Source organism: Neovison vison, chromosome 11, assembly GCF_020171115.1.
Source record: "Neovison vison isolate M4711 chromosome 11, ASM_NN_V1, whole genome shotgun sequence".
Classification (NCBI taxonomy): domain Eukaryota; kingdom Metazoa; phylum Chordata; class Mammalia; order Carnivora; family Mustelidae; genus Neogale; species Neogale vison.
Genome location: NC_058101.1, coordinates 214,068,351 through 214,093,002, shown reverse-complemented (window position 1 = coordinate 214,093,002; position 24,652 = coordinate 214,068,351). Strand labels below are relative to the sequence as shown.

The 24,652-nt window shown below is 48.5% G+C and overlaps 1 long non-coding RNA gene and 1 other non-coding gene across 2 annotated transcripts; both read right to left on the bottom strand.

Annotated features, from left to right (window-relative positions):
* Positions 1-14,591: 14,591 nt before the first annotated feature.
* On the bottom strand, positions 14,592-14,741 carry LOC122890777. The gene has a single exon (XR_006381200.1). It is a non-coding gene; the product is annotated as a small nucleolar RNA SNORA62/SNORA6 family (small nucleolar RNA).
* Positions 14,742-21,889: 7,148 nt separating this feature from the next.
* Positions 21,890-22,873, bottom strand: LOC122890059. Its single transcript, XR_006381034.1, has 2 exons — positions 22,826-22,873; positions 21,890-21,921 (listed from the first exon to the last, which is right to left on the bottom strand). It is a non-coding gene; the product is annotated as an uncharacterized LOC122890059 (long non-coding RNA).
* Positions 22,874-24,652: the final 1,779 nt, after the last annotated feature.

The window sequence follows — 24,652 nt, the reverse complement described above, 5'->3', positions numbered from 1 at the left end:
ACGCGGCTCGGGCACTGAGAACGGGGCACTGGTCTGTAAGCCCCAGGCTGGGATTTTGCGCGCCTCTGTCAGGGGAAGAGTTTCGGGCGCCCGGCTTAGGCTTTGAAACAATGGCACGGGTCAAAGAGCACCGGCCAGGCCTTTGTAACTCAGGGGAGCATGAGGGACGTGCGCGCGAATCTCAAGCTTTGTGGTAGGGCTAGCGTGCGTTCTGCAGACCGGCACAGCTCCCATCCCCTCACAGGAGCCAGAACCCACCCATTCTCAGGCGTGCTGGTGGCTTAGGGACCAAGAGCGGTTACTCTGCTGCACTCTCTCTGCCTCCGCACCGGGGAGGCTGTCTGGGACCGGGGACTTAAGCCCCTGTCCCTAGCCGCCCTGATTCCCACAATTTCCCCCCGCGATCCTTTGCTCTTTTGGAGTGCTTTCAAACAGTCTCCAATTTACTGCTGGTCCCCAGATGCAGGGCACTGTCGCTCGTATTGGGGTATTACTCTCCAACCGGTCGCCTCTGGTGGCTCCCTCCCCCTTTTGTTTATCTTCCGATATCAGTCCACCATTCCCATTGCGCTTTACCTGCCCACTGGCATCTTCTGCCCCTGTAGAGATCCAGACGTGTATAATTCTGATCTCAGGCTGATTTCATGGGTGATCGGAGTTCTTTGGTAGGTAATCAGCTCACTTAGGGGTACCGGCTGAAAAGGCGCCTCTTCCTACTCCCCCGCCATCTCGTCCCACTGGTAAAGATGTTTTTTAATTCCCAAGATACCCATTGAAGGGCAAAGTTCAAAATGGCTTCAGATGGCCTTAGAGATCCAGGCTCCCTCTGCTACTTCTTGGTTCCCTAAGGCTGGTTCCTCACAGTTGGCAGAAGACCTTCACTGGTAATTTGGGCGTCAGCTCCTGGTTTAGAACACTAAAGCTTTGGTTCCTTGTAGTGTACACCAGGGAGAGTTTAGGTTACTATAGCATTTTCCAAGTTGTGTAGATCAGAGTTCAGGCTACTGCACCATTTTCTAGGTTGTAGCTATTATGTTTATTGGTACCTGGTTTTCCCACCACGACCTGCCTAAGGGATGTGGAAGGACTGGTACCTATTACAGAGCTGGGAGAAAGGCTTAGGAAGTCATTCAGGTGAGTTTTAGGAAACAATCTTGGAGCTCTTTTCCCATAGACATAGAACTTGTGGTGGAGCAGAGTTGTCTAACTGGCTCTTGCCAGTGAGTTTGCTGAGGGAATAAATGGTGGCAGGTCTTCTAGGTGAGGTATGAGGTGAGGTGCTGTGCTCTGTAGGGTCCTGGGAAGGGAGTTAGGCACCTGAGCAAATAAAGAGAAGAAACGGCCGCCTGCGAGGGGTGGAACGGTGAGGGGCTGTGTACGTGAGCACCAAGACAGATGGCTGAGTCTGCTGAGGTTTGTAATGATGCATGAAATGTGCCTCTGATGACCTTTGGAGGTAGCTGATTGTCCTTGTTGACCTGCTTCCTGAGAACTGGGCCAGAACCTATTGACCTCCCCTCACCTGCCTCGTTTCTTCCCTTCTAGGTCTGCAGTAAGCCTCAGCTACTGGCAAGATCCTTCCATCCAGCATTGTATAAGACTGTCTAAGGAGAAGAAGGCCTCCAGAATTAAAAGATGCATGTGACTCCCTCCCTCCCAATGTCCCCTCATCAGCCCAGAGGCCTGAGGTTTTAGGGGTTCATTCTTCAAAAGAGAGAGTTCCAGTGTTCATGCTCTCCAGTGGCATATGAAAGTGCTCATTTCCCAACATCCTCACCAGCACAGGGACCTTTTCATTGTGGTTCATCTGTTATGTGAAAAATGTGATCTTACAGTATATTTATGTTATTGTATTCCTCTTATTTGGGGGCTGAAATTAAGGATCATTTTTATATATGCTTAAGAACCATTTCTAGTATCTTTTACAGTGAACTGTCCAAGTAAGGAATCACCTTTTTGGCCATATTATAGTGATAATAACACTATTAGGCTCTGCAAGTCCTTTCTATCAAGGAAGGCAATGAAAAGATTTGAGATGGGAGGGTGACTCATTCTCAATCAGATTGAGAAATTAGCCAAATGACCCCACGTCCTTGGGCATGCAGGGAATCCTGGCAAAAAAGATAGAGCCTCTGGGTAGATTTTGTAAGAAATGCAAAGAAAGTTTAAAGTGAGAATCAGGACAAGGACCTTCCTTTGAGCTAAGGGTGAACCCAGGCTTTAGGAAGATGGCACCAGGCCTGCCTATGGGGCCTGAAGCCTCCGTCCGGGGCTCCTGAGGCAGCTTTTGTAACCAGAGGCGGGGCCCCACCTTGGAGACCTGGGGACCTGGGTACCCTGAGGCAGCGAGTCAGCAGCCTGTCTGCCTTCTTTCTCTGCATGGGCTGGCATGTGCAGAGTGCTTCCCAAGTAGGGTGTGGTGAGCATCTTTTCAGTTTTTGTTTCAACATCCAGTCTGCTGTGGATGATACTGTGTAACATACAACAAAAATGATTTCCTAGAAATAAAATGCAAGATAACCTGTAAACCAGAAGCTCAAATGATTTATTAGGAGAATCAATAGACACAGAACTCCTATATCACATTGCAGTACATTTCTAAATGCTGCTCACATTTTGTTCTTAAGATAGTTACACTTTAAGCAACAGGGCTGTAGAACACAGATTTTATCTTCCTTTCCCCTTTTTATTCACCATCTCCTTTACCCAAGCTCCTCACCCTGGAGCTGAATAAGTCCATTTTGGGGGCAATGTTTGCTCGTGCCTTCCTCTCCTGCAGTCGGTCTGTGAGGTCGGTTTATAAGCATAGAGACTTTTACCCACACAGGTTGGAGATGAAGGGAACATGGTAAGAAATACGGCTTTATTTTATTTTATTTTATTTTATTTCATTTTGCTTGGACATTTATCTGCCCCATATTCTGACCGCAAAATATTATATCGTCTTGATCTCGCCTGTTGACGTTTAGCTGAGTCCTCAGTAGTTTGCACCTGGGCACAAAAAGCATATTTCGAAGAGGAACATTAAGATCTGATGTTTTGATGTAAAATACTTGTCTTCCCTGTGTACAATCGTAGGACATTTTATGGTAATCTTTAAAGATTTCATTTATTTGTTTATTGGAGAGGGAGAGCATGAGTGGGAGAGCCAGAGGGAGAGGGAATAACAGGCTGTCAGCCGAGCAGGGAGCAGATCCTGACCTGAGCCAAAGGCAGATGCTTTACCGACTGAGCCACCCAGGTGCCCCAAGGGACATTTTTATTTCTAAGATCTTTATTTCCACCATTAAATCATTAAATAGATTGTAGTTACTTTGGTTCCAGCAGGTTTAAGTTAAAAAAAAGACAATGTGAAAGTCTTGATTTCTCCCATGAGTCCACAGGAAAATCACTGACCCCAAAGAAGAGCAGCCGAATCCTCATTTCCTCCTCTCCTAGGGCGGGCTCTGCAGGGATGCTTTCTGATCTCACTGAGCGATAACTTGTCTCTGTGTCTCTGTCTCAGGATATTTTGCTTGAGTCGATGGTGTCAGTCAGCTAATAAGGGCATTTCTGCAGAAGATAGAACGTCATTGTCAAATTCTAAATCTTGGGACTGGGATGGAGACCACCTTCTGGAGATTAAAGGTAAATGAACATTCGCCCTCTTCTTTCCCGAATTGTTTCATTTGTGAAGGTGCCCGCCTGGTTCAAAATGTTAAAAGTATATTAGGAGGAGATGCAGTGACCGCCTGTCTCCCACGCCTGTCCCCAGCTACTTGCGCCTGCTGCTGCCATCAACCACGTACTTGATGTCACCGGGGCCCTGGTGAAGGATGGGTGCCTGGCTTCTCATCCTCTGCTGTTACCAACAGGGGTCCTGATAAAAACCCTTGTCGACATGTCCTCTGTATGAGCAGAAGACCCTGACAGTGGGACTGTGAGCGCTAGACCCGCATGTCTGCTGTATTCACAATCACGAAGATTTTACTGTCAGCGTGACAGTGTCTTCAGTACAGTTTAGAGACGTGCAAGGCTGGTGATAGTGATATGTACAAAGGCCTTTCATAGCTGCTTCCTGATTTCATCCCTCACCTGCTTGGTTAACGATCAAGAACAGTTTTAACTTCTCTCACAGGACATGAGACGGGTCTGGTTAGTGGCAGAACCAGGACCGAATAGACTATAGGTCCCGCAAGTTCTGGTTGCTTCCATGTTTCTCTGTACAGAGCCTTGTGCTTGCTCAGGGGGGTCTTTGTGGTCCATCAGTCGGTGGTGCCTGTACCTCAGTGGCCATCGTGTGGTGGAAGGAGCTGGAACAGAATGCAGGGGCAGATCGTGTGCAGTAGGAACAGATGCCACTAGAGAAATGCCTCCTCTCAGCCCCATGTCCTTTCAAATTGGTCCCGAGGTTTGTTTTTTCCTTCGTGTCATATACTTGGGTTGGTCAGGAATACATCAGACATTTTTATTTCTGGTCCAGGTACACTGAGTCTTAGGTACCCCTTCCAAGGATAAGGTTATCTGCCAGTAGTAAGGAGGGCAAATAGCACAGGGTAGAAAAGATTTAGTGGAGGTGTTTTGGATCAGTCCAAAAGGTTTTTTTAAAAAAAAACTCAAGTCTCCTTGAAACAAAAGAATGCCTGTTCCAACCATCTTCATGTTCATTCCCTGCTAGAAGGTCAAACCACCTCACTTGACAATGGCAAGGTCTCCAGTATCTTGTAGGTCTTCCTTAGCATAGGAAAGTTCTTTTGAAATCCTTCCCTGTCCTTACCTCCCCCACCTTTCAAGGGTGTATCAGTTCCCCCCACAACACTTATGCCACGCTTTCTGTGCACGGATCCTGTCCCCGTGCTTTAATAAAAGCAACGTTTTGCACCAAAGAGGTCTCAAGAACTCTTTCTCGACATCTGGACCTCACCCCACCAAACGTCACCTACATTCCCAAACTCTTCTCCCCTGACTGCTCTGACTCCCAAGACTGCTCCCCTGTCTACCTGCCGCTTGGCATTATTTCTATCATTTCCTACAAATGATGGCAAAGGAGGCACTGCTAGGCTGTAGGGGACAGGCATCAACTCTGGAAACAGGATCAGTGCACACTAAGATCATAGAGTGGAGTAGCAACCAAATTAAACACAAAACAAAGCCACTGAGTGAAAAGTTATGGGGAGGGACCCCCAAACCCTCAATAGCAAGTTTAGAAAATGAGAGGGGAAGGAAAAGCATTTTGGTTCACACACACTAGAAGAACTGTCACATGTGCTTTGGCCAAACCACACTCCCCATTTGACCCAGGTGTTGGGGGAAAAAACAAAAAAGCAAAAGCTGTGGAAGACTCACACTTTGGTATCTCATCCAGAATAAACAGTCAGTAGGTCCAGTGCAGCCAACAGCCCTAAGGACCTTGAAAGCTGTGCCCCAGATAACTGGGCATATGACCATAACCTCCAGGAGCTCTCAGAATCACCAGTGAGTGTTCCTATTCCAACAGCCAAAAGGTCTACAAACCCTGGCGTTTGCTGACATTTCATAATGGATAATGTTTCCTGTCAGGCATTAAAGCAGAAACCAAAGAAACTTGGAGAGGATCTGCATCCAAACCCAGAGGGAGAAAGGATTTTTTTTTTTTAATTTATTTATTTGACAGAGAGAGATCACAAGTAGGCAGAGAGGCAGGCAGAGAGAGAGAGGAGGAAGCAGGCTCCCTGCTGAGCAGAGAGCCCGATGCGGGACTCGATTCCAGGACCCCGAGATCATGACCCGAGCCAAAGGGAGTGGATTAACCCGCTGAGCCATTTTAAAATCTTTAAAAAAGATTTTTTAAAAGCTCTTTAAAAAAAGAAAAAGAAAAAGAAACCTAAAAGTCGGCCCAAAGCGTTTCCACAGTTCTTTTCTCCCAGATGCCTGGGTTTGGAGGCAGCAGCACCTCTACGGTCCCTCCATGGATACCAGGAACTCTGGAGGCAGATCCTATTGGCCCAGACCTCCCCTTAATTCTTTCCTGCAATTAGGCACTTGGAGGCTGAGGATGTGCAGAGGTAGGGCACCCCCGAAAGGCAGAAAACATCTCCCCGAGACCACAGCGTCCACGGGGCCTCAGGCACATCAGTGCCCAGAGTTTTCACCCAGGGCAAACCCTTGTGCGGGGGCATGGAAAGACTCAGGTGCAGTCCCCCCAGGGCCATGCTGGGCGTGGCCAGGACAGAGGGCGATGGACACCCCCTGCAGGGGGTGTCTTGGAAAGGCCAATCCACCAAGTAGCTCTTCCCAGACTCTGGCACTGGCCCAAGCTGGCCTCCAGTCTGTGGCTTGGCACAGACCCAGACCAGGACCCCTTGTGCATGGTGATTGGGGGTGGCAGGGGACGGGAGCACACCACCAGGAGAGCCGCCAGCCCTCCCGTTCCGGCTCCTGACCTCACCTGGCACAATCCCGGCCCGAATGGGCACATTTACAGGCCGGGTCTGGTTGGCCAGCTGCTTCACGCAGCAGAATTGCATCTTCATCGTGGCGATGGGGTGGGCAGCGGGGCTCCCGCGGGGCAGCTGCCAGCGCGGTTCCTAACCCTATCCCCTGGGATAGCATCAGTCAGGACTGGCAAGGGGGATGGAATCGGGCCTCTGCTGCTGCACACCTGCCACTCTGTGCGGGCGGAGGACCCACGGACCAGGCGTGTCCACCATTCTGCCCAACCGCCTGCCTGGTCTAGGCACACAGCTGTGGGAGGTGATAGAGGTGCAGCGTCGGCAGTGGCCAGTGAACCACCAGAGCAAATCACGACCAAGCTGTCCCCGCAGAACTGATGGGTCAAGAAGGGACAGGGCACTCTGGAGCCACTGGAGGCTGGAAATACACAAAGTCTCCATGAGGGCCATCCTCTGTGCAGATAAAGACCTCTGTGAAGTGCTCTGAGGATCCTCTCTCCTAGCTGGATGGATATGTGTGACCCTGTAATTTACACCAGAATGAAAAATGTACTATTGGGTGGAAAGACCATACCACAGGACTCTGTGTATTGTGATTCCACTTAGGGGGAAGTAGAGGGCATGTGCATTTTCTGTGGGCAGGCACCTGGGTGCAGTCAGGTGGGATCATGCACTAGGGGCACACCCAGGACAGGCACCAAGGAGGACAAGGGGCCCAGGCCTGGGTGGGAAGTTGTGGGGATGTGCTGTGGGGACAGAGACCAGGACCAGTGGCCAGAGGGCCTTGGCTGTTTGGAGCTACCTGACCAGCAGAGGCGCGCGGGAGTGAGCGGCAGGAGGTGGGGTGGCAGGGTGGAGGGGTAGGAAAGGCATGCAGGCATTGCCTGGAAACGTCTGTATGCTTAGGCACAAGGGAGCTCTGTAGAGGGGGTGGGGGGGGCATGCAGGTGTTGCCTGGAAACCTCTGTAGGCTTTTGATTCTTAGCCTTGCGCAGCTGGGGGTTCTGGGACACTTGGCGGGGTAGTCCGACTGGGCTGGATGCTTTTGTACCGCAGACCAGGACAGTTGTATGACCATCAGATGTTCTCCTGGGCTGGTAGGCTGGGCTCTGGCCTAGGCCATTCCCTAGGGGCCGTGGACAGCAGCCAGACCTCTTTGACCAGGGACATCGATATTAAGAGACATGTGTTGGGGAAAGGGAATTTCCCTGGGGATGCCAGGGATTTGGCAGATGTCATCTCAACCCAGACACAGATCAGTAGACTCCTCCGTGACATTGAAACATTGGAGGCTGAAGTGACTCATTGGAAGAAGTTGTGCCAGTGTTCCACCCAGGGACCAAATACCATCGACCCAGAAATACTGTGGAAACTGAAGAGCCACATCAGGGACCTAGAGCAGCGGCGGAAGCGGGAGCTGGACGAACATCAGCTGGAGGTGGCGGGGTTGCAAAACACCCACCGGCGGAAGCTAGCAGACCTCACTGACCGGCACTGCCAACAACTTAGAGACTATCAACGGATGGATCGGCTCTCCAAAGAGGAGATTGGGAAACTCACTCAAATTATCCAGCAAAAGGATTTGGAAATTCAGGATCTTTCTAGGAAAATCTCTGCAGCTTCTCACTGCCAGAATGGGCACGTGGAACAACTTCAGCGCCAATTGCAAGAGTGTACTTTGAAAAGCGAACAGGTCTTGGTGGTCCTAAATGAGAAGACAAGGGAGAATAGCAATCTGAAAAGGAACTATCACAGAATGACCGATCGACTTGCTGCCAAAGAAGCAGAACTCCAGAGGATGCAAGAGGAAAATCAAAAGCTGTCCACTAGAATAGAAAGCAGTGGCCTAGAGTTGTTTAGAGAAACGATTCGGAATTTGTCACACATTATTCGAGAAAAAGACCTGGAAGTGGATGCATTAAGTCAAAAATGCCAGCCTTTAATGACAATCCTGCAGACACCCAGCACTAGTTATGAGGTTGGAGGAGTTTCTATTGATCAGTTCCAGCAGCTTCTACAGGAACGGGACACATTAACACAGCGGGTGAAGATCATGGAAGAGTGGAAAGAGCAGGTGCTGACCACAGTCCAAAATATGAAGCGTGAGTCACCCCAGCTTCAGAGAGATCTGTGACAACTCCAGGCGTGGGCTTGCACCAACAGCGAGGTTTTGAAACCACAGACGACCTCCTTTGACCAAATCCACACTTACCAAGGACATGAGATAAACTTACAAGAGCTAGAGAAGGAACTAGCACAACTTAAGCTCCGCATCGGGGAGCTCTGCAATGCCAAGGACCTCCTTTTAGGGAACCTTGACATGATTTTCCTCCGGCCCTCCAGCGATTCCGCAGAGGCAGCCAACTCTCTGAAGGCCATGAAATCTGACCGAGTGAGTGAGTCTTCTCAGGTGCTCCGAGAGGAGGTAGAAGAGCTCAGAAAATCAGGGCAAGGAAAAGATACAATGATTCAAACCCTCCAGGAAGATCAGCAGAGACGGATTGCTTCAGGGGCTGCTACGGGGGAAGGAGAAGGGAAGCCACAGGAACACAGCGATTCTGATTCCCACATGGAGCAGCAGAAGGAGAAACAGGCTGTTTTACAAGATTTCCCTCAGGCTCAGGAGCTCCGAATCCCATCAAAAAGTGAGGAACTGCTTTCTTTACAGGAGAATCTCAGGGGCCAACTGAGTGAGAATGAGCTGCTGAGGCAGGCATTCACCAGTCTGAAGGAGAGGATAGCAGATTTTGAAATGGTTGTGTGTCGGCTGAAAGAGGAAAATGCAAAGATGGTGGAAACATGTAGAGAAAAGGACATGGAAAATCAGGCCTTGCAAGAGACAAATCGGCTGCTTTCAAAGATGCGGAGGGAGGAGGAATCCCAGCTTGCCGCGATGAAAGAGAAGGCACTTGCTCTGGAGCAACTGCTGCGAGAGAAAGAACAGGGTGAGAGCGGGGAATTGAACCGGCCGTTCAGTCAAAGCAGGAAAAGGCAGTTGTGGGTCAACAGGAGAGAGATGATGTAGTGTTGGCACAGAAACAGAAAGAAATGGAAACCTGTGCCCACCAGAAGGAGGGTCACCAGTTACATGAGAGAGAATTGTGCCTAACCCAGGAGCTGGAGAGAGGGCGGCACGTCACTGCAGAAGCCCAAGATTCTCGTCGCCTGGAACCTTTGGCTTCAGAAATCCAAGTGGCTCAGCTAAGAGAGGAAGTGACAGTCCTGCAGGGAAAACTCGTTTTGTCTTCCGCTGCCATAGAAAAGGGCAGCCATGGAGCCAGTCTGCAGGTAGAGTCGCTGCGGGAGTAATTGCACGTCGTCACCCAGCAGAAAGAGGAAGCGGCGCTCCGGCTTGCCACCTCCCAGGAAGAGGGAAGGCACTATGATCGAAGGCTAGCGAACCTCAAGCTGGAACTCGCTGAATGGATGGAAAAGGCAGACACCCTAGAAGGAAAACTGAAGTCGTTACAGGGACGATTGCATCAAACAAATGCCGACTTGGAGGTCAAGGAGGACAAACTCCAAGAGTTCAAGAAACAGAATGAGGTTCAGCAGGAAATACTGGAGGACACACAGAAGAAACTCTTGACATTAGTAAGTAAGGCTGAAGGAATGGTGGACAAAACCCTCCTAAGGAGACTCTTTGTGGGATCTTTCCAGGCAGCTGATGCTAACGGCAAGAAGCGTTGAGGTTGATGGCAAGCACACCGGGGATCCAAGAAGACCAGTTGCGGCAGCTGCGTGGTCAAGAGCCCGCGGGTGTGCCCAGTGGGGTGACTGGGGGGCCTGGATCCAGAAGTGCCCCCAATGCACCTGGGAAGCCAAATCACCAAGCTGTGGCCAATCATTCTTTTTCAGTACTTTTTGTCCAGTTTCTAGAAGCGGAATCTCATTCAGCTTTTCCATCGCCAAAATCCTCTGCTCATGACCTGAAACCCCCAGATTCAAGAGGAAGGGGAAAACTGCCTAAGAAACAAGGCCCACCACGATTGAATGCTACCCTGGGATCCACACCCGGAAAAAAAAGATGTCAAGCCCCGAACCACAGCTGTGTCTCTTATTAACCCACGTGGACCGGAAATGGATGGGTCGGAGCACCTTCTTCTAAATGTTATCTCTGATTCTTTACCCAGATACACGCCCTATATACTGTCACCTGCCAAGAAGATTGGAATGGCGGCCAAAGACCTCTCAAAGAAATAGGTGATCCAGAGACGAGACCACTTTATGAGACCTTTTGAGTTTTAGCGGGTTCAGATAGAGAGAAAAGGTGAATGTTTTATTTACAAATAAATATTTTTACATTGCTGTAAGTCACGGACCTCTTAAGAAAAAAGTTTCCTTAGTCTGGAAGACCAAACCTTAGAGTACCAGCAATGGTTAAAAGGACAGCTCCAACAGAGGAGCAGAAGCCATGTACTCCCGCCAGGAAGGAGGGGTTAAGCAGTCCATGTCAGGCCAAAGAAAAAAGGGAATTTCCCTGAAACAAAGGGAGTTTTGGCAGCTGCCTGGGAATATTCCTCAAAGTCTCCATCTCGAGTTAGACTAACCCCAGCTGGCTCCAGTTATAGCCATTAACACAGAAATGAGTAAAGGAGAAGCCCCCACACCTATGAGGAGAAACAGAGAGAGGCAAAGTCAGAGTCCCCTTACCTAGGGGTGGCCTAGCAACCTGGGTTTACTAGAAGGCTTATTTACGTAATTATCACCCAATATGTCAGGAGGGAGTTGACTAGCTCACTCCTTCAGGCAAACACATTCTGCAAAACGCCCTTAGGTCGGGGTCCTGGTGTACAGCAATGATAGCTTAGGTATAAACAATGAAGGCACCCTAGGTTCATTCACCCTGTTTCCTGTACAGGAGCTCTAACTGATAGATCCCACTGAGGCCATGAAGTGTTACTGGAGCTCAGTCCTCTCCTAAGTTTTGCAATCCAAATTATTTCCAGTGGGTTCAAAGGCATCCCACGGTAGAGTCCTTGGGACTGAAGAAGCCTACTGAGCCCATGCTCCCAGAAAAGGAAAGAAGGTCCATTATCTAATCCCCCCTGATGCCTGGGTGTCATCCCACACAGGATATGTCAGAGCTGCCCATATGTCAAAAGCCACCCTCAAGAAGGCGTCCCTCAAGACCTCGCTATTGATCAATATTCTACCTTCACGGGAAGGCATTCCTGCCATAAAAGGCCCTGGAGAGGTGCCGGCGTCCCTCTTCTTTCCCATCGCATCCTAGGCTACAGATGGGTGCCCGGTGAAGGGACTAGGATATTGTGCCATCCTATACTCTACAAGTTGTGGGGTTGCCCTGCCATTTTTAACCCATGGGATACAACAACAACAACAAAAATTTTGGCAAGGGGAAATTACCCAATTTCATAGCTTTAAGTAGTTTGGAGAAGACACTGACGTGAAGCAGTAAAGACTGAAACCCATCATGGTCTATGTGACATTCCAACACATGGGGTCCTTACCGCCCACTTCCCTAGGAAATGATCCCGGTTGTGTTTTAATTCAATCGGATACTGGTTTTGGCCATCTCCCAGTGGAGGTCCCACGGCAGGAAGTGGCTAGGCCAGGCATGTGGAGGAGATCACATTAGATCATTCAGGAAGAAACCTCACATGGGAGTCTTAAGAATGGCAGCGGTCCTTCCTGGTGACTTAGGTGGCTGTCCCGTGCCCAAGAAAGCCAACTTTATGTAAGAACAGGAATAAAGAGACGACATCAAATTTCTGGGTCTTATTACCATTCTAGCCAGCGTACTAACTTCCATCCAAAAATCTGATGTTTTCTTCCCTGTGGATTAGCCACGGGCTAGAGGATTATAGCCTGAGCAACTGACATGCAAGTGTTCTAGTAAGACCATACTCCTTGAAAAGCCCTGAAGTGAGAGTAAAGGAAGGAGCGAGAACGGACTCACCAACTTTGGACCAAAGCTCAGAGTCCAAATGTAAAGACTCACAGCCCCAGCTGGACGCCAAATGATGAACTTCTGGAACATAGGTGAGGTTTGGTGGGGTGAGGTCTAGAGCTCAGTACCAAGAAAGGGTTCTTGAGGCCTCTCTGGTGCAAAATGGTGATTTATTAAAGTATGGGGACAGGACCTATGGGCAGGAAGAGATGCTGCCCTGGGGTTCTCAGGAGTGGTCTATTATATACTTGTAGGGTGGGGAAGGGATTTGGGATGGTGTCAGTCTCTAAGGAATTTTGGAAGCAAGGTTTCTAGGACCTTGAGGGGCCAGCTATTTTGGGGGGGAAAGATTATTCACTACTAGTAGTAAAACCTTTTTGTGAGACCCTTTACATGTCTATCAGTAGGCCATATGATTGGGAACAATCATCAACACTATCTGGGAGGTTTAGAGATAAAGTTTCCAAAGGAATTGTTAAAGTGCTCACAGGGTCCTGGTGAGGGGTAGGGGGTCCGTCAGGCTAGGACTGCCCTTTGCCCTTAGCAAGCCCTTAAGGTGGGGTAGTTGAGTCCCTAGACGAGAGTCACTCTGCCTGCTTTAAGGACTTGTCAGGAGGTAAGGAAATTTAATAATGTTTCTTCTGCCTCTGTTTCCCACAGCAGTATGATTTTTATCACAGTATGATAAAATGAATGTAAAACTTCTCACTGCGATTTTATACTGATTACATATTGAAATGATAATATTCTGGATATAACTGATTAAACAAAATAAATTTCTTAAAAATGATTTCAACAAAGGACACCTGGGTGGCTCAGTTAATTATGCTTGAGCTCAGGTTGTGATCTCAGAGTCCTGGGATCAAATTCCACATCCAGCTCTTTGCTTACCAGGGAGCCTGCTTCTCATTTCTGCCTGGTCGGCCTCCTCTGCCTGCCTCTCCCCCTGGATTGTGCATGTGCCCACAGGGGCTCTCTGGCTTGAGAGCACATCTGCTGGAGCTCTTGCTCTCACTCTTGCTCTCTGACAAAAAATAAATAGAATCTTTAAAAATAATCATTTTGCCTGCTTTTTACTTTCTCAATGTGGTTAATGAAGCTTGAAATTTCATGTGGCCTGCAATGTATATACTTAACATTGGACAACACTGGGGAGTCAGACATCAAACAGGACTTTTGTCATACCAAGATCAAAAAACAGCTTTAAATTTACATACACAACACGTTTTAGAGGATAAATATACTCTCCAATCTCAGCTAAGAGCTATGTAAATGCTAACTTGGTGTAACCAATATAAATAAAACTTTACGATCTCAGTGTATCTTTTATTTAAATTTTAAGATTCCAGAATTAGATTTTTGGAACTTATTATGAATACAGTTTTTCAAACGACAAAAGTGATACCAGCTCATCTAAACTATCGACATTATAGAGAAGCATACACACACAAAAGAATCCAAAAGAATCCACCATGCTACTGCTCAGAATATTTTGATCACTCATTACTTCCAGGTAAATGTATTAAGTGATATGAAATATCAAGGTGGGATCATATGTTTTATCACTTTGAAACTTGTTTTATCTAATACTGTGAACACTTCCTTTTTTAGATATTCTTTCTAAAACTTCACATTTTACTTTGAAATAATTACAGATTCGCAGGGTGTTGCAAAAACAGTATGAAGGCCCATATAATTTCCACCCCATTTCCCAGACAGGGTTGCATCCTCTGGATTACAGGACATCAAAACCGGGAAACTGACATTGGGACGCATGTGTACCATTTTAGGTCACCTACTCACAAGTGTTGATTCAGGTAACAACCACCACAATCAAGATCAGATTTCATCAACACAAAAAACATTCCCTCTCAGTAGCCCTTTCCAGTCACAACCACCACCCCACCCCCAACCTCATCAGCCCTAACCCTTTGGTGACTGCTAATCTAACTTTGTGATAACAAAAACGTGAATGGCTGCCTACAGTGAGTGACCTGTACAGATTGGCTTCTTCCACTCAGCATCATGCCCTTGAAATCCACACTAGTTGCTGCATGCATCCAGAGTTTGTTCCTTCTTAAGTGCTGAGAAGTATTCCATCTGGTATGGATGTGCCACTCATGTACTGAAGGACATCTGGGTTATTTCCAGTTTTACCATACGAAAAGTAAAGCTGACATTATTAAGACATGCAAAATATTTGTAACTATTACACAGTTTTGTATCAATTCCCTGACCTCTATGTAGACTGTTTTGTTTGTTTGTTTTTAACTTGCAGCAAGAATTACTATCAAACTCCACTTTTTGGGCCACAGACCCTTGTGGTCTTAGCAAAAGATCTGCCCCTCATGAAGCACACTACCAACATTTAATGAGTGCATTGGCCAGGCAGCTATTTTTTGTTGTAATAATGATGTAACAAATGAATTTACACAGAAAATGTATATGCAGAGAACACTAATTCCTAGTTCAAATGCTGGGTCACAAGCTAAAAATACTTTTAAAGGAATTGCTACCAACTGGCCTTCAGAAAATCAAAGCAGCTTATCTTATCCACCAAGGCTGTTACAATGTCCACTTCTTACAAGATGCACTAAGATTTTTGTAGTCTTTAAAATCTGACTTGCCAAAAATGTTGTTTTGTATTGAAGTAATAGAAGTTATATATTTCTCATGTTTCTGGACTTGATTTGTCATTCTTTGACTATCTGTTCATATCCTTTGGCCAACATTCTATTGAAAGGTTAGTTCAATAACCTATCAAACTTGGCTCTAACATACATTACAAAGAAATAGCCTTTGAAACTACATGTATCTGAAATCCAACACACATATTAATAGACCAAGACAATATCTGACTTTTCAATGTGGACGATAAAAATTTAGTAGATATGGTTCCCCAATTGATAAGTGCTCTTCTACTACACACAATGTTTTTATTAAGATATCGCATCTAATTCCAGCTCTAAGTGAAAAAAATTGAATGTAGGGATGCCTTGGTGGCTCAGGCACTTAAGCAACTGAATTCAGCTCCCATCATGATCCCAGGGTCCTGGGATCGAATCCCGCATGCGGCTTCCCACTTAGCAGGGAGCCTGCTTCTGCCTCTGCCTGCTGCTCTCCCTGCTTGTGCTTCCTCATTCTCCCCCACATCTCCTGACAAATAAAATCATTTTAATGAATGAATGAATTAATTAATTAAAACGTGAATGGATATCACTTCTCTTAAATTCCCTGTGAAATACCAAAACATCAGTTTTCTGTAACATCAAAACTATCTCCAGTTTCATTAAGAAACATGGCTGGCCTCTCTTTTGCATTTAAGGTCATCTAACCAATAGTTCCCAGTAGTGCTCTTTAGACCAGCAGTAGCAGCACTAACATCACCTAGTAACTTCTAAGAAATAAATGCAAATTCACAGGCCCCACCCCAGACCTACTTCCTTAAAAAAAACCCGGAAGGTGGTGGGTAGAGCCAGAAATCAAGCAATGTGTTTCAACAAGCATTCCAGCAGATTCTGATACATAGGAAATTTGGAGCACCACAACATTAAACAAATTTAGTAGAAAGACATTAAATCTGGATTGTCTTCCATACTTTTTCTTTTCATGAAAGACTTCGGCAAAGTTAATCACGCCACAGATACTAAGAATCAAGAGACATATTTTAATTCTCCCCCAAAGCAAAACAAAACAAAATGAAACAAAAAGAAAACTGGAAACTGGATGTTAGCTTTATTTCCTACAAAAAGGAATCCCTAAAACTATGAAGTGATCACAAAAAATTTCCTTAGAGAAGAAAACCCCAAAATGAACCAAAGAGAACCAACAGGTCAGAACTGATGTCTTTCAAACCAGAAACTCAATTGGTATTGTATCATACACTGCCTGATACCCCCATTCCTACACGGAACTACAACCTATAGCACTTTCAATATTCAATGAACTAGCATATTAAACATCACCTAGAAAACTATAATTACGCAAATATTTGTGGTCCAGGGAATAAACAAATAAATTGGTCAAATAAAAGTAATTCTACACAGGCAGAATAAAAGTGACCTTTATGTTGTTTTGTCCCCTAATTTCTTCTAAGCATGTATTACCACCTTCACAACCAAAAGAAAGGAGAATCAGGAATATATGGAATGATACAGGAAAGTACCCTACAAATACATCCGTTATTTTTTAAATTTTACCAATGCGCTGATAATCTCTCTCCTTCATGGGATCAAAATTCAAAGAGGCTTTGGTAGTACCAGATAAACCGAGTTCCAACCTTCATGCTTATTCAAGTTTGAAACTCAAAGTGAACACATGGCTACTAACCCGGTTACAAGCAGGCGTTATTATGGTAGCTACCTCCTATCCACCTGGGTAAGTGCCCCATTTCCCTCCAAGTAAGACCTTCTGAGCAGGGAGCCTGATGTGGGGCTCAATCCCAGGACCTCAGGATCCTGACCTGAGCCAAAGGCAGATGCTTAACCAACTGAGCCACCCAGGCACCCCAAGAAACACAGAACGGTTTGTTTTTTGTTTGTTTTTAAGATTTTATTTATTTATCTGACAGAGAGAGATCACAAGTAGGCAGACAGGCAGGCAGAGACAGAGGAAGAAGCAGGCTCCCTGCTGAGCAGAGAACCCGTTGTGGGGCTCAATCCCAGGACCCTGGGATCATGACCTGAGCCAAAGGCAGAGGCTTAACCCGCTGAGCCACCCAGGTGCCCCAGAATGGTTTGGTTTTGACTGAAGTTCGTTTTAAGCTGATTTATTATTTCCTGAAACCTGGAATATTCTGGCAGACTTATGATATTCGACAACTTTTACTTCTAGAAAAGAATGAACAGTGTATAAACCTTCTACTGTACATAGGAAATCTCATTTCTTCTCAGAAAGCAGTAATCAGGTATATTTTCTCCCTGACTAACCACCAAGTACTCGATAGATTTGAAGATCCAATACAGGCTGATAATACTGGCATTCTACATCCCCTTTAATTACCTGTTCCCCGCAAAAGCAACTTCATCTTAAAATGTATTGCGAATGCTCTTAATACGAAGTTTTAAGTAAGATATTTTTTAACATATCCCTTGTACCAGTTTCTTCTCTTAACCAAAGGATCATTTAAATAGTTTTTCTAAACTGAGAAAGCGGGGGAAAGGAGAGCATTATCTAATCCTGTTGAAAAATTAAAATTTCCCTTGTTTACCTTATGATTTCCACTATTCCTGATTTCTGACTAACACTGCAGTTTTCTTGCAGTGTCTTTACTGACAATTCTTCTTGGACACGACAGTCAATCACTGCATAGAACTGAAATTAAAAGCTCAATACGTGGAGTGAATGGTCAGGACTTCCATTTAACAGAATTAATCCACAGTCCTCAACAGAATATACTCTGTGTACAACTTCCAACTTATAGGTATATGAGCACTAGACAACTTACACGATGGACAGCATAACCCCTCCATCGATACCCAACATGTTCTGTTCCCATTCTTAAACTGCCTTTAGACACCAGGTCACGTGCACACCCATCTAGTTCCTCAAAACCGATTTTGCGCATGATGGACCTGCGCTTCCTCAGCAGACTTTTAAGACTTTCTCGGCCACGTAAATAACCAAATGCACACCCCAAAAGGATTAGTAATCATCAGAGTTTTTGCTCAGGTCAATGTGCTCATGCTCTGAAGCTCCACACCACTCCAGGAAGTACTTTCAAGGCACTGCCTACAGCATCCAAGACTCAAGTTCTGGGTTTAATTTCCAGCCCTGGTGAGAAAAACAAAATAAGAAAAACAGGTATACTACTTTTAAGGACACACTTCATAAAGACAACTTTCCCCTATCCTAGTAACATTACAGACACAGGATTCAAGCCCTAGTATGAAAGCTTATTTATTACATAAAACTTCCAAATGGATGGAACAGTTTTAGGCGGATTCCAACTAAAACTCATCTTCATGTATTCTATACACATTTCCTGAATCCCTGTCACTGCCAGGCACTGTACTACACTGTTTAGAAAAATAAAGATGTGAAAAGAAGGTCCTGCCCTCAGGGGGCACCTGTGTGGCTCAAATCAGTTAAGGGTCAGATGCTCAGGATCTCAGGGTCATCAGATGGAGCCTCATGTGGGGCTCAGAGTCTGCATGAAGACTGCTTAAAACTTTCTCTCTCTCTGTCCCCACCCTCCATCCCTCCCTCAAAATCATTAGGTTGTTTTGTTTTGTTTTGTTTTTAAAAGGTCCTACCCTCAAAAATGGTAAAATGTAGTAGGTGATCCAATAAAACTTCTGTTCAAGTGTTAAATGAATTGTACATGATTTGGAGGGTGAGGTAAGCCAATAAAAATACAATTCGAGTGTTACAAAGATGAGCTACACCTGACTGGAGTGATGAACAGGCTTCCTGAGACATCTAGGAGTCCAAATGGTAGTGAGGCAGGTCACAGAAGCAAGGGAAAGCATTTCAGAGAAAATCCAGAGGAAGAGTAGGTGTGAAGGTATGGAAATGAGGTCCCATGGTCCCAGCCCAAGACACAAGCAGTTGGCAGGTAACACAGACCCCTATATGTGGAGGGCACATGGGGATTGGTGGCAGTCTGCTTGCAGAAATCCTAAAGGAACATGAAAGAACTGAATCAGGAGCCCCTCATGATGCTTGGCATTTGGACTTTATTTCAAAGGCAATGAGAGGGGCACCTGGGTGGATCAGTGGCTTAAAGCCTCTGCCTTCGGCTCTGCGCATGATCCCAGGGTCCTGGGATCCAGCCCCACTTCTGGTTCTCTGCTTGGCGGGGAGCCTGCTTCCTCCTCTATCTCTCTCTGCCTGCCTCTCTGTCTAATTGTGATCAATGTCAAATAAATAAGTAAAATCTTAAAAAAAAAAAAAAAAACAGAAAAGAAAGTGGCAATGAAAACTGCCACGTAATTTAATTTGACCAAGCAGAGAGAGTTGGATTTGCTTGCCTCGGGCCTGGACGCATAAGGCTGGTGATGGTTATATACAGTAAATGGTAGTTACCAGCCTTTGGGGTGAAGTGGAAAGGTGTGGATGACCTCTGAAGTGAAGGAAGAGCTTAACAAGGATGGAGGAGGGAACAAACAACTAACTTGTATCGGCATGCCCAACAAACGACCTCCAAGAATCATAAATCCCAGGTTCAGTAAGGCCTTTCCCAATGTACCCACAGAGACTAACTATCTCTCCCATGGACCCATTTATTCCATGGGTGCGCCTCCCACCACTGAAGACCTTTTTGTCTCACCTTTTCAACATCCGTTCAGTTCCCTGAAAGCAGGCATTTTCTATCCACTTCACCAATGACATGAAAGAGCAATGACTGATAGAACTCTACAACTGAGGAGGCAAAAGCTTTCTCCATTTATGGGCTGTAGAAAAGTTCCACACACCAGGCTTGATCCTTACACTACAGCTGAAAGAAGACACCTGTGTTCAAGGATGCAGGTAATTAAAAGGCACCAAGGAGCTATCCTATTTCTAGGATGTCTAAGGGTCTACACACAGAGTGGAGCTCTAAAATAGTGTGAGGATGAAACAGCAGCACTGGTAAACTCACAACCACGCACACAAACACGGATGACTCTCCATAAGACAGGCCCAGGAGTGCATCCAACTGGATGACTCCACGTACACCAAATTCAGGAACTTGCACAACAGCTCCCCAGCAACGGAAGTCAAGAACTGTGGCAGAAGTGACCCTCACGAGGGTTATCACAGACCCTGGGGTCCTGGGTGTAAAGTCACATGGTGTGTTCCCCTTGTGAAGGTTCCTCAAGCTTTTGGCTTATGATCTGTGCACTTCTCTGTATATATGCTGCGGTTCAAAAAGTTTACTTAAAGGGGTGCCTGGGTGGCTCTGTGGGTTAAGCATCCAACTCCTGACTCTGGCTCAGGTCATGATCTCGAGGTCCTCTAATGGAGCCCTCATTCTGGCTCCTGGCTTAGTGCAGAGTGTACCTGACATTCTCTCTCTGTCCCTCTGGCCTTCCCTGCCCCCACAGAGACTCTCTCAAGGAAACAAGTATCTTTAAAGAATAAGTAATCCTTAAAAACAAACAAAAAAACTAACAGACACAAAACTCCCTTCCCTTAAAAAGAAGAAGGGAACTTCCCCATGGGGAGGAAGACAACACAACCAAAAAGGCCCAGGTGACAGAGCCAAAGAGAAACTGAGAGCCAAAAGAATAGAGCATGTTTCAGTTCAAACTGCAAAGGAGACATCCAGGGATCCACTATTCCCTGAAGTTCTAACGAATTGAGTTAGTGGTGACCACTTCCTCACCCAGCTGCCTTTTACCAGAATAGTTTTGTTTTTGTTTTTGTTTTTGGTTTTTTTTTTTTTTTTGTAGGGTGGCATAAAGAGAGATAGAAAGCATACAAGCAGGCAGAGAGGCAGGCAGAGGTGGAGAGAGAGGCAGGATCCCCGCTAATCCAGGAGCCCGATGCGGGACTCCATCCCATGGCCCCAGGATCATGACCTGAGCCGATAGCAGTGGCTTAACCCACTGAGCCACCCAGGCGTCCCTACCAAAAATTGTTGTTATTCATCTTGGAAATTCTTCAACATTGACTGAAGCACAGGATGAACCTACGTCACTCAAACCTCCCATCCCAGCAACTAATAGCATACACTGACAAGTTAGCTGGCCTGGCCTCAGAAAATGGCAGGCAACTAAGGAAAAGCAGACTAGCCTCTACACAAAGGTCTCAACTTCACATTATCCCCAACCCAATTAGCTAAACGGCAAAGCCTACAGTAATAACCTACAGAAGTAACTACCCTTGCTCCAAAAGAAAGGAGATTTTGTGCTGCCAAAAAAGACTAATGTGTACCTTAACACTGTCTAGAAAGACTCCCATCACCACTGCAGAAGATCATCAGAAAACAGACACAAACTGACAATTCAGCTTTCCAAAAAATTACACTTTCTTTATCCAACCCCAATGTTTATCTTCAAACACAAGAAAGGAAGAGACATTTGCCGCTCAAGACAGGAAAAGCACATCAACCAGCATAACTGTACCTCCACCACCAAATCGCTCAGGAGAAGAAAACGTAATTCATGACAGGCAATTAAAACCATTCTACACATGGTCAAAAGAAAATGTCTAAACTCCGCCAATCCACAGAAAAATCCCTGCTTCCTCCCTTTTTGAGCCCATCCATACCAATAACCCAATGGGTACAAGTGGCAAACCAATCCAGCCCGTTAGAAATGAGACAAAAACTTGGACAAATGTCCTCCCACAAGTCATGCAGTGAATAGGACCCCTTTGCACACAACACGAAATACACACAACCAAAACCACACATCAACCACCTGCAAATACAAAAAAGCCATCCTCAACAAGTTGGAAAGAGGACCTCAAGGAGAGCCCTCTACCGTCTCCCACACCTTCAGCAACAAAAGTCCTCCCATCAAAGCTAAGCCAGATCTTCAAGTACCTGGTGGAGGTGCCTTCCCTCACATGGCAGAGGCTGCCTATGAAGGCTTCAGCGCAGCTTCTGAAGGTGCAGATGCTCAAACCCCAAAAGCCTTTCTCTACAGCAGGTTCTCTGGTCATTCTGGCCTTCTGAGGAGTGAGGAGTGGGGGAAAGGGGAGAGAAGAGACAGGGATCCAGTTAAAAAGGAGGAGAAACAGCAAAACACAGGCACTGGTGAGCCCTAGCAACTTCCCAGGCATCCAGTGCTGCAAACTTGGCTTGGAGACCAACCACCCACCCTTTCCAGGGACCCAAACAGGGACCGGGGAGTGCACGGGGTGCCCCCAAGGTCACCCCACAACCTCAGGGCCCAGACCCTGCTACCTCTAACAGGCAGCACAGATGGCAGCGCCCCAGGAGAGGCCGCGGTGGGCGCGGTGAGCGGGCAGACTTGTGGACTGCAGTGTGGGGCTGTCGGGAGCAGGGTGGGGTGCAGCAGAGGAGATGCTGGCTGGATCAGACGGGGCGCTGCAAAGGCAGCCAGAGGCCCTAGGCAGGGAGTGGGCTGGCTCCTTCCCTCTCCCCTCCCAGGCTGGCTCCCTCCCTCCCACCTCACCAGGGTAAATCTCCCTTTCCCTGGGAGGAATGGCCAGGGCGGCGGCAGCGGCGGACGGCCGCTGAGGAGCCTGCGCCAGGACTGCTGCACCAGAGCAGCCAAGCCTGAGCGGGAGCGACCCGGACCGCTGCCGCCGAAGCCTTCCCCAGCCCTGAGAATCTCCATTTTAGCATTGCGCGCCTCCCTTCGCCCTGGGGAGCCACGGAGACTTGTCGTCGCCAGCCCCTTCTCGCCACCAACCCTCCCTCCCCTTCCACCCTCTCAGCTCAGAGCAGGTACCTGGTCGGGCTGTCCTTATCGCGCAAGGACAAGGGTTGGCTGTACACCCGCCCGCCCACCCCAAAGCCCAAAGTGGCGCCACTGGAAGGAGAAATGCCATCCAGGAATTCCTTCCAAATCTGCCCCCCTCCCTTCTCAGCGCCTGTCCTCAGCCCTACCTCTGCCCTTCCTCAGTTGCTGGCCCTCCCTGGAGCTGCAGCTGCCGCCTCTAGCGCAGCCCCCGCCGAATCTGCTTTGCTGCCATCTGCGTTGCTGCCATCTGCGCCGAATCCGCCGCTTGAGTTGGCAACACTGCTTGTGTAGCCTATGCAGTCTGCGCCCACGGCGCTGTCTGTTCCACCGCTGCTACCGTCGCGGACGCCGCTGGTGCCGCTGCTGGAGCCATGGACGCCCAAGCGGTTGCCGCTTGTGCAGTCTAGCTGTCTGCGCCAAAGCCGCTTGAACCGCCCAACCGTCTGCGCCGCCGCCGACAATACCGCCCCCACCAAAGCCACCGACGCCTGCACCGCCACCCCTTTCTGCCCAGAGGCCGCCTGAACCGCCGACGCCATCGTCTGTACCATCGTCTGCGCCACCGCCGCTTCCGCCGCCGCCACCGCCTGCGCCGCCGCCGCCAATGCCGCCGCCGCCAAAGCCACCGCCATCTGCACCGCCACCGCCTGCTCCGCTGACGCCTCAGTCTGCACCGCCGCTGTTACCGCTGCCGCCGCCGACTCTGCCGCCGCCGCGTCGCCGCCGCGGCCACTTGAATCTAGACTCCGCTTTTGCTGCCCAGGCCGCTTGCGCCGCCGACTCCGACCCCGCTTGTCTGGCGACGCCGCCACCCGTGCCGCGGCCTCTTCTCCGGCTAACGCCCTCTGCACCGCCTCAGACGCCGCTTAAGCCGCCCGCGGAGGCCGCGGCTGCGCGGTCGCCGCTACAGAGGCCGTTGGCGCTGGCAGCGCAGACAGTGGCGGCGGCGGAAGCGGCGGCGGCGGAAGCGCCTGCGTCAGAGGCGCAAGCGGCCCTGAGGCGTAAGCAGTGACCACAGACAGCGGCGTTGAGGGCGCCAAGCGGCTAAGGGTAAGATTCCTTCAGCTGCACCAGCGGCTTCGGCGTCGAAGGCGTCCGGGGCTCAAGCGGTGGCGGCAGCGGCATAAGCGGCGGCGACGGCGGGGATAGCAGGGGCAGCGGCTTCAGCGGTGGCACAAGCGGCGTTGGTGACGGCGCAGAGGATGTCAGCGGTGGAACCGGCAACGTTGCTGAGGACGGCGTCAACGGTGCAAGCGGCCTCGGCACAGACAAGGGCGGCGGTGCAGACAGCGGCGGCTTCAGCGTCGTCGGTAGCAGCGACGGTGCAGACAGCGGTTTCGTCATCGCAAGCGGCGGTGCAGATGGAAGTGGCTTCGACGGAACAAGCGGCATCAGCGGCGGCGCAGGCAGTGTTGGCTGCGGAAGGGGCGGCCACACAGACGATGGCGTCGGCGGTGTAAGCGGCATTGGCACAGACAGCTGGACTGCTCAAGCGGCAACCGCTTGGGCGTTCAGGGCTCCAGCGGCGACGGTGTCTGTGGCGGTAGCAGCGGTGGAGTAAACAGCGGCATCTGCGCAGACTGCGTTGGCTGCACAAGCGGTGTTGGCAACTCAAGGGGCGGCTGGGGAGCAGATTGCAGCAAGGCGGATGGTGGCGGCGAATTGGCAGCGGGGGCTGCGCAAGCCGGGGCAGCGGGAGCCCGAGGGCCGGCAACTGAGGAAAGGCAGAGGTAGGGCTGAGGACTGTCGCCGAGAATGGAGGGGGGCCGGTTTGTGAGGACTTCGTGGACTGCATTTTCCTTCCAGTGGCGACACTTCGGCCTTTGGGAGGGGGGCGTGCGGGGGTAGAACCCACCCTTGTCTTTGTGCGATAAGGAGAGCCCTACCAAGTACCTGCTCTTAGCTGAGAGGGTGGAAGGGGAGGGAGGGCTGTGGGCTAGAGGGGGCTGGCGACGACAAGTTTCCGTGGCTAC